Source organism: Haemaphysalis longicornis, unplaced genomic scaffold (assembly GCF_048455015.1).
Source record: "Haemaphysalis longicornis isolate Haplotype H1 unplaced genomic scaffold, Haemaphysalis longicornis Haplotype H1 scaffold_3, whole genome shotgun sequence".
NCBI lineage: Eukaryota > Metazoa > Arthropoda > Arachnida > Ixodida > Ixodidae > Haemaphysalis > Haemaphysalis longicornis.
Window position 1 is genome coordinate 178,158,480 of NW_027526335.1, and position 9,361 is coordinate 178,167,840.

General features: G+C 43.6%; 2 pseudogenes; both read left to right on the top strand.

The window, feature by feature from the left end:
• Positions 1–3,650: 3,650 nt before the first annotated feature.
• On the top strand, positions 3,651–4,349 carry LOC144175561 (uncharacterized; annotated as a pseudogene).
• A 593-nt stretch (positions 4,350–4,942) lies between these two features.
• On the top strand, positions 4,943–8,092 carry LOC144175562 (uncharacterized; annotated as a pseudogene).
• The last annotated feature ends 1,269 nt before the right edge of the window (positions 8,093–9,361 follow it).

Genomic DNA, 9,361 nt, shown 5'->3' on the forward strand with positions numbered 1-9,361 from the left:
ATTTCAGCACTGAAATAGAAATGTGGCTGCATTACTTCCCTCAATGGTAAGTACTTGTAAAGTTCGGATCTGGCACACATTGATATGACACACACAGGATTTGACCCATTTCGGATAAAAAAGTTGTTTATCTCACAGGTCTTTGCTAGTGAAAAACGGCAGTAAAAGTATCACTTCAGGTCTTTTTAAAGTAACCTGCATAAAAGTAGTAATACGACTCTCATTTTTCAGCTGCAATCCCTTGCTGCACAGGAACAGAGGTAACTTGGTGCCGAGAGCACAACTAGATGTGGACAGAACTGTCTTGCCAACATCCGCACTCTTCCTGTTCGTCAGCGGCCGTTTCTTTATCTTAGAATCTCCTCAAAAAGTCGGGAAAGTACTTCAAGTCTTCATGCATCTGCCATGATTCTCCAAAGCTTTTAGAGAGAAGTCCCGTTACGCCTTTCACCTTCAGGGGGCTGACGTTGTGCTCGTACAAGGCACGCGTCTCTGGGGCATCTGAAAGATTCTTCCCTTTGCCTAAAACTAAAACAAAATTTGGCACCGAGAACTGGTAATGTGGTTCTGCTCAAACTTCCAGGCTTCGTCTGTTGGGGTTAAGTTCCATACGAGAAACATTCACTGTGCTAATCTTAAAGAACAGGCTTGATGTTGGCTTCAACACGTCTGCTGCATAGGACTTCCAGTCGTAGAGATCCCAGTGCTTTCTGACCTTCAGTACTGTGCCATGTTCTGCAAAAACTATTTGTAACTTTGGGTAGAGCATGATGTCATTCTTGATCCTTCCAAAGACTCTATCTGGTGGTAAGAAACTGTGACCAGTAACGGGGAATACGAGAGCAACTTTCGATACCTCAACAGGAACTTGATTTTGGAGCCACCACAGAATCATGCATATCATGGCGGAGTTCTTGTTCTGGCCTGCACAGCCGTCGGCCACCAAGCACTTTTTGGACTCCGGCATATTTGATGCTTTGAAGGGTGCTGTGTACAGCACTTTCCACTTCATTGCTTACTTTGGCACTCTCATCTTCGCTCCAGGTGTAACAGTGGCCAACCTCTTTGGGCATTGAACCATTTTGTTGGTTTTGAACTATGTACTAGTGGTTTCCGGCTACCGGCTGTAGTATGGCTGCTGGTCAGGAAGTTTGGGGATAGGTTGCTTTTGTTGGCAATGAAAGAAAAGCGTCGGAAGATCTGCTCTTCTTTCTTTCAAGAGAACGTAAAAAGCCCTATACTTCAGCATGTGCGCACGTTGCTCCGTCGGTGACCTTTTGCTTCTGCAAATGGTCGTCCACCGTCTCGAAATAGTGTGCAGTTCTCAAGCATACTAAACACACGTCTGTCCTACGTGCCCTGAAGGAAACGTTAAATTTAGTCCGAAAAATTCAATAAAAAAAGCCGTACTTCACTTTCGCATAAGTGAAAGCTTTAACAGTGTACATGCGCCAAAAATTCCTGCTGCTCTTGAGCGCCGATAGCAAGTAAAGCAAGTAAAGTAAAGTAAAGTAAATCCAACTGCGGCTGCACGCTTGGCCCCAGACTGTTTACTTTGTGGTCGCCGCCTCGATTTTCAAGCTTGATTTCGCCCATTTCATACTTGTTCTTCAGAAATCGTGTGACTGTACTGTGCCTGACTCCTAGCACAGCAAAAAACATATCACGGCATACTGTGACAACTTCTCGTAGAGACGTAATTGTATGTCGCAGAGAGCGCACGATGGGAGGGTGTATTTAGTGCGTTACGGCGCGTCACAGGTCCAGAAGTGCAAAACAGTAAACTCAAAGCACCACGTTTTGTTTCTGAAGTCCCAGAAATTTGTCCTTGAAACTTCTTGCTGAAGATGGCGAAACCAGAGGGAACTTACTTTTCTTGTGCGAGCATTTCGGCAGTTGTACGCATCGCACTCCCTGTGCGCTACGTAGCCAAGGACCACTTCTTCTTGGACCGGTCACCAATCTCTTCGTTACCGTCGTCTTCCATTTGAGACGGGTAAACTCGGTCAGAAAACACCAACACAAGGCAAGAGGTTAAACCGCGAATGGGAGTAGCGACGACCATATTGGCTGTATGATAATTTGATTGATACAGGTGGTGGACTTAGCTGGATTTTGAATTGAAATACCCCCTTTGAGTTCGTATTTCTCACTATACTTCGCTAATTTTGTTTTGAGCGGGTTTTCATATGAACGTTCTCTACAAATAGTTTATGTTACACCCAAATTTAGCGAAGTTTTGGTTTTTGTTTTGGGCTCATTTTGAAAACAAAATATAAATATATATACTGCGTGTGCTTTTGTGTGTGTGCGCGAGATGCCTGGCGGTTAATATAGTTTTACGGTTTACGACATAACCAGTGCGCTACAATGGTAATTTTTTTCGGTCAATGTCAGCCGCTTCTAGCCAATCCATGCCGGTGCCCGGTGACTTTTTTTATGTGGTGTTTCTTCTCCCCTGTAGGTACGGTCGTACGGTGGCGACGCCGGCACATTTTCCCAAACAACAATGGCTTCACAAATACAAGACGATGACTCAGTTCATGGTGAGTACAGAAGTTTTACCATGTTGTTATAACGTTGTTAAGGGCAGCTGCTTCCGGTTTCCTTCGTGCCAGTACCCTAGTGTCGTACGACTCAACGTTTGTACGAGTGGTTCATTTCTTACCCGGGTGCTAAAATTGTTTCAGCTGTGCTGGGTGAGCAGTGCGAAACCAGACAACCGGCTGTCAGTGATAACGGCTCCGACACATCTCAGGAAGACGATGAGGGGGTACCTGCTACCCGCGAAAGTTCCTCTGAATGTCTCGACTCTCCGCAGCCCCACAACGTTCAGTGCTCGGGTGCTGGTAGTCGTTACTCTTCAGGTTTTGTGCACAGTGACATCAGGGAGCGGGAAGAAATGTCCGAAGCAGAAGGTGACACGGGGTCTTTTCGCAGCCGATTACAAACACTTGCCACTGAGCACGGTCTTTTACATTCGTCAGTGATTGCGTTACTAGGGTTACTTTGGACTCATGGTTGTTTTTCATCTTTGCCATGGTCAGCAAGAACATTGCTGGCTACACCTAGGAGGTCCCAGGGAATTTTGCACATTGCTGGCGGGAAGTACTGCCATTCGGTATTGAAGAAGGAGGTCGAGATGTTTTAGGGCTGGCAAAGGCGCTTCCTCAGGAATTAGCCCTCAACTTTAATATTGATGGGCTTCGGATTGCCAAGAGCTCTGGCAGTCATTTCTAGACTATCCTTGGCCAAGTCAAAGACATTGACCCTCACAGCCCCTTGTTGTCGGCGTCTTCTTTGGTTACGAAAAGCTTGATAATGGAAATGAGTTCCTTCGTCTTTTCGTGGATGATTTGGAGACCGTCACAACTGCAGGCATTCAGGTTGGTGCTCTAACCAGTACGACTAAACGCACTTATTTGTGACGCGCCAGCAAAAGCATTCATTCTAAATATTAGAGGTCATATTGGGTTACAGCTGCACAAAATGCACTGTGAAAGGCACCTACAAAAAAGGGAGAGTGTGCTTTCCAGACATTAGCAAGCGACTTCGGTCTGATGCTAGCTTTCGTGATCAGGTTCAAGTATGGCACAACCATCCTAGAGGAGCTACCTATAGGTTTAGTCCAAGATGTGCAACTAGACTACATGCACCTTGCGTGCTTGGGTGTAGTGCGCAAGCTCCTCAAATTGTGGGTCCGTGGACCAAAAGAGAGCAGACAGGAGATTGACATGCGGGAGGAGCTTTCTCTGAAGCTGAGCAAGGTTGCTATGTTTGTTCCGGTAGAGTTCAACCGGCGCCCAAGAAGCCTTCTCGAACTTGACCGATGGAACTCGACAGAGTTTCGCTTTTTTCTTCTGTATGGCGGGCCCATAGCGTTGTCTTTCATACTTAACCAAGGATTGTATGAGAACTTTCTAAGCGTTCACGTGGCTATCACTATCCTTGCATCACCAAGCAGCTCCCCAAGTGAAATTGACTATGCAGAGGAACTGCTACGATTTTTCATTAAAGTCTTTGCCAATATATACGGCAAGCACCGTCGCACAATGTGCATGCACTGTCCCACCTTGCTGCAGACACACGTCACCTAGGGCCCCTTGACACATGGAGTGCGTTCATATTTGAGAGTCACATGTGCACCATCAAGAAACTTCTGCGGAAACCGAGCTATCCCTTAGAGCAGCTGTCAAATCGTCTGGCTGAGAAGAGGTGTGTTCAAAGCACAGGACAGCCACCTGCAAGAAGCACTCCTCGTCTTGTGGCTGAGCACCACACTGGTCCACTTGTGCCACAGTGTAGGGGACCACATTTCAAAAGAGTGGTGCTTCCTGGAGGCACTGTGATCGACACAGGGATGAGGAACAGTTGCTGCAAGCTTATCGATGGCAGTATTGTTCAGGTTGCGAACATTGCATATTCTCTTTAAGGCACACTGTGCATGAAAATTTCGGAAACAAGAGAACCTGTATACCACGCCGTGCCCTTCGTCGGCTTTAGGCATCTTCAACGTGTCGCAACCGTCTGCCTTAACCTCATGGCCGCTGGACTGGTTTAGTGAGAAATGCATGAAGGTCACTTTAAAAAAAAAGCAGACCGTTTTCTCTCTGTTGCACTTTAAGATGTAATTATCATAGAAACTCGCCTACAAATATCTTACTCAGTGTCTGTGGCCGCGGCGGCCGCTTTTCTGATGGAGGTGAAAAGCAAAAATCCCCATGCGTACAAGATTTCGGCGGACGTTAAAGATCACCGTGTGGTCAAAATTAATCCGGAGCCCTCCACTACGGTGCACCTCATCGCCTGCGTTGCGTCGGTGTGTTAAACCCTACAATCAATACTTAGTGACTGTGTGCCAGAAGTGCCTTACAAGCTTGTTTTAGCACATATCTACATGAACCTTATAATGCATTCATTTTATTTTTAAGGTAATCACTTCATGCTTGTAAAATTTCCGGAAGAAGACGATTTGGCAAGAGTGCATTCCAAAGGATGAAAGGCAAGGCTTGCTTCTGGCCACCTGACTCGCGGAGTGCTGAACAGTTTGCAAAATCTGCATCCTCACCGAAGAGTGATTGGCAACTTGTTCCCTGCACTCAAGTGCAGTCGTTCAGTAAGTTTTGTATCTGTGTTCACACTTTATTCCTTCGTAAGCTTAATCTCACACACAAGACCTAAACAAGACAAGGATAATCCCAGTGCTGTAAAAGTACTTTTTGAGAAATTTTGACGAGTGAAAACGCATGGCATTGCTTTTGGACTGCGAAAACATTGATTTAACCTTGCATTCACCATGCTGAATTTTCTTCCATTTGCAGAAATGGCATACACTGAGGAGCACAAACACTATAGACAGAATGGCCTGGTTTTTAAAATCTGTACTTAGCTTTTGTTCTTTTTTTCTCGTTCATTTTCCTTGCTCTTTAATTACCTGAAAACTGCATCATAGTGCTGTATTCGCGCTGTGTGAGGGCTTTTCAGCAGAAAAGCCTATCTGTTTATGATCATTCTTGCAAATTCCAGCTACAAAGTGTACTTGTGTTTTTTTAGGCATATATGAACAAGCGCGGAAGAAGCTCAGGCGTGCGGATGACACCTCAGACCTGGAGAGTGAAATGGACCTTGGAAGGGGCAAAAGGAAAAAAAACAGCGCCGGGATTGCAGTTCTAGTCATGAAGTAACTGTGAGGTCCCCGCCGGCACCATGTTCCATGCTGAGAAGTAAGCTTCCTTTCATACGTGACAGATAGATAGAGTATTGCTCTTTGTTGGCTGACTTTGTAAAAGTTGCTTTCTGTAGTTAAGGTCTAAGTTAAGGTTAATCTTCCAAAATTGAACGTTTTTTCTGGCTGTATTTATTACGACTTTGGCATTTACTTTCATACCAACTGGCTTGTGCTCAGTACATGTTTTGGAATGGCTTGTAATGTGCAACATCATTTGTGCTTTTGCAAAATTTAAAACCAATTCATTTAATTAATTGGAAAGGCCTTCAACCTGCAGTGGGCACAAACACGTGGATGATGATGATAATGGTGGTGAATGTATTCACTTTACTGTAAGTAGTAACATTAATTTTTCCTGCCTGGCTACAGAGGCAAGCGGCAGCTGCCAAAGTGGTACAGAATATCGCAACAACCAGCGGGATTCTGGGCCATCAACAGCACTTTGTGCTGATGCATACAGTGAGAACTCAAGGAAATAAACTATCATGAAATGTCCTAAAATTCCTTTCTACCCGCCTTGGTTGCTTAGTGGCCGTGGTAATGTTTTTATGTGTGTATGTGATTTCGGTACACGGTAATGATGCCCAGGTTGTATATTAACTTATAGTCCTCTGTGGAACATCCCATTCTAGGCATTGCATTAGTGCAAAAAACCACAATTTTAACTTTGCTGTAATATTGTTTGATACGCTTCAAGGAGCTGAAGCACAATTTGAGTAAACTAAACATAGCATGCATACGGCTAATCAGTCGTCACTTTGTCCTTAGGAAAAATGTTTCCCAGCATAAGGTTTCATTTTGATTTCTTGCGGAAGCCATTCATTACACAGATAAAGATTGTTTGGGCTGATGAAAAAATACCAGTGCGCTTAAGCTGATTTGAAGCATTTTCAATTGCCCATGTATAGCCTTAAAGCCTGGAAGATCTTTTTGACAATTGCTTGAAATAAAAATATTTAATATGTCAATGCAGTACGTTTTACAACCAAATAGGTAGACACATGCTGTCAGCATTTCTCACCTGGTGAAAGTGAACTTAGAACTGCCTCTTATGGGCTAAATGGAAGTCTCTGCCTGTCTCATGCAGTTATAATTATGCTTGGAAATTTTATCAGTAAAGGTTGCTTTTTTTTGCTTTTACCTTTTTTTCCAGACAGTGAAAAAGACTGTGTTTCAGTGCATTCGCAAGCATCAGCCTTTTCACAGCAACTACGTACACCTGGACGGCGGCCCTTTCATAGTACTTTGCACTGTCATACCCGAGATTCTTGTAAGTGACCAGTCACTTCAATGGATAACTCTTTTTTTTTTTCATTGCAAAATGTCTGTGTTTTAGCACTGCCAACGATTGACGGAGATACATCGGTGGAGTTTCGAGATGTTCATGTACGAGTGGCCGACAAGAGGGAGAGATATTCAACACGGAAGTTTGTGGCGGCTGATAGAAAACTGCATGTAATCGTGTAACACATTTTGCTAGCCTTGCAGAAGACATTGTTTATTACAGAGGCGTATCACACACAGTCATCATCAAAGCAGTCTTCATCAGCCCACCTGCTGACTAGCAGGGGAGATGGAATTCGAAACAACCTCTGTGACATGTCTGACTGAATTGCTTATTGCAAGTTTGCATGTGCAGGGTTGTTTAACTAGATCAGTTGCGTTTTGGGGGGCAGTAAGCATGTGTGAAGTTACTAATAATCCGCAATGTGCAGCGAACCGGCAAATAGGGTGTCCAGAGAAAGACTGCCAGCAATTTACACAGGCCACTGTAGCTCCCCGTAAGTGAACCTGCACCTGCAGAGATTTGTTTTTTGCAGAACATTCTGTCTGCTTGCTTCCAGGCAAGAATTTGTCCGTCACGGTGTATTTTCGTCCTCACCATAAGGAAGAGCCCAAGTGAATCCTCCGTTTAGACAATATATTTTCATAACTATTTCTTTAGGCTCTCCACAACTCATTGTATTTCCTTGTAAAATTTTGCCATGAACACATTACCAAGGCTGGGTTTGTTGGGGAGGCCAACTGAATATTCTTTAAAGTACAGCAGGTCTGCGCACGCAGGGGCGGGGTGCAAGAGGCAAGCATGTTATCTTATAAAACATGAACAGATTATCTCAGCAAGAAGATTTACTCAACTCTTTTTATGTGTTTAAATTTATTTCAGATCTAAGCAAGCAGCTGCTCCGCCTACTGCAAACCATACTTCTCCGAATTGAACACCAAGGGACGCAACTAGATGCTATTGTTGCCAAGCTCTCGTCTGGTGCCCTAGAGGCTAGAGAGGATTTGTTGGAAGGACCTATTTCCGATATTGAAGAATTTGAGAAGTTTAACCAGGACCCTTCTCAAAGCAGTACATGAAGGCAAAAGTAGTAAGCCATTTTTATTGTTTTGTGTAATGTTTGTTTCTTCATGGCATTGAGAGCTTTCTGGTGAAGTGCAAGCAGAAAAAGACACGAGGTATAGCTCTGGAGGGACAAGCTCTGAAACACTGCATATGTACGGGAGAGATTATCACGAAAGATAAAATTATTGAGCCCTTCTTAGCCACTTGTGCACATGCGGTACTGAGATGAGGGACGTACTTCAGAAAAGCACACGTCTAGCAAACAGTTGGTTAAATAATGCTTGTGAAGGCTGTGCAGCTTTCTGTTAACTACACGATAAAATTAGAACTTGCCGAGCGTTCGGACCTGAGCTAGCACAGTTGTTTAGAATTCAAATAAGCTAGAAAACAGCCAGTTGCAGCACACAAATGCATTAGCGAATTGTTTAAAACAGTTTGGTCTTTGCAACGTTTTTTTGTCTACTTCGATCTGTTCAACATTATGCAACTGGCTTGCCTCTAGTTACCTTATTTTCAAAATCTCCCAGTAGGCACTAGGCCGAAGCCACGTTCTGGTTTAAACTAATTTTCATCTTGGGGGTTTTTAGTCTTGAGCTGTTTTTTTTAAGTTTCTTATCTTAGTCCACACCATGTTTTGTGAAGTCAGGGATCCAAATAGGTTGCAGGTAATTTCTTTAGTTATTTGGTTGATAACCTAGAATGTGGTTCGTGGTGTTTAGCAATTAGTCTGTGTTTGTTGTTAGTTGAATCGTCCAGTTTTTCTTCTTTTTAAAGTGTATATACAGCTTTTAACATTGTTGCAATTTTATTTTTCAAATTTATTGCTTCATGTCGTGCCAGTGGTGCTTTTACACTTCAAGGGTTTAGTCCATTGCAAACACAAGATATATTTCATTTTTGTAGATGCAAGAGCTCTCAGTTCTAGGTGGATCAAACAAGCACTGCAACTCGTCGAATTCTTGAAGCACTATTGACCCAAGAGGTAGCAGTTCAATACATTTGGCTGGGACAAAAGGGCAAGAAGAAATTCTCATCACTGCCGGTGTGTCAGCTGATATACAGTGAGTGAAAGCATTTAATTTCAAGAATGTTAGGCGGATGTAAAATGGTAAAAAATGATCCAAATGCACAAAAAAAAGCCCGGCAAGAAAGGTGACAAAAGAGGACCGTGAAGTATTTAAGCAGCTGGCGTTCGTCGATACTTAAAATGCTGAATGCAGAATGATTTCATTTCAACATTTGTGGCTGCTGTCGCCATAAATTTATTCCATAACCTCATGCCC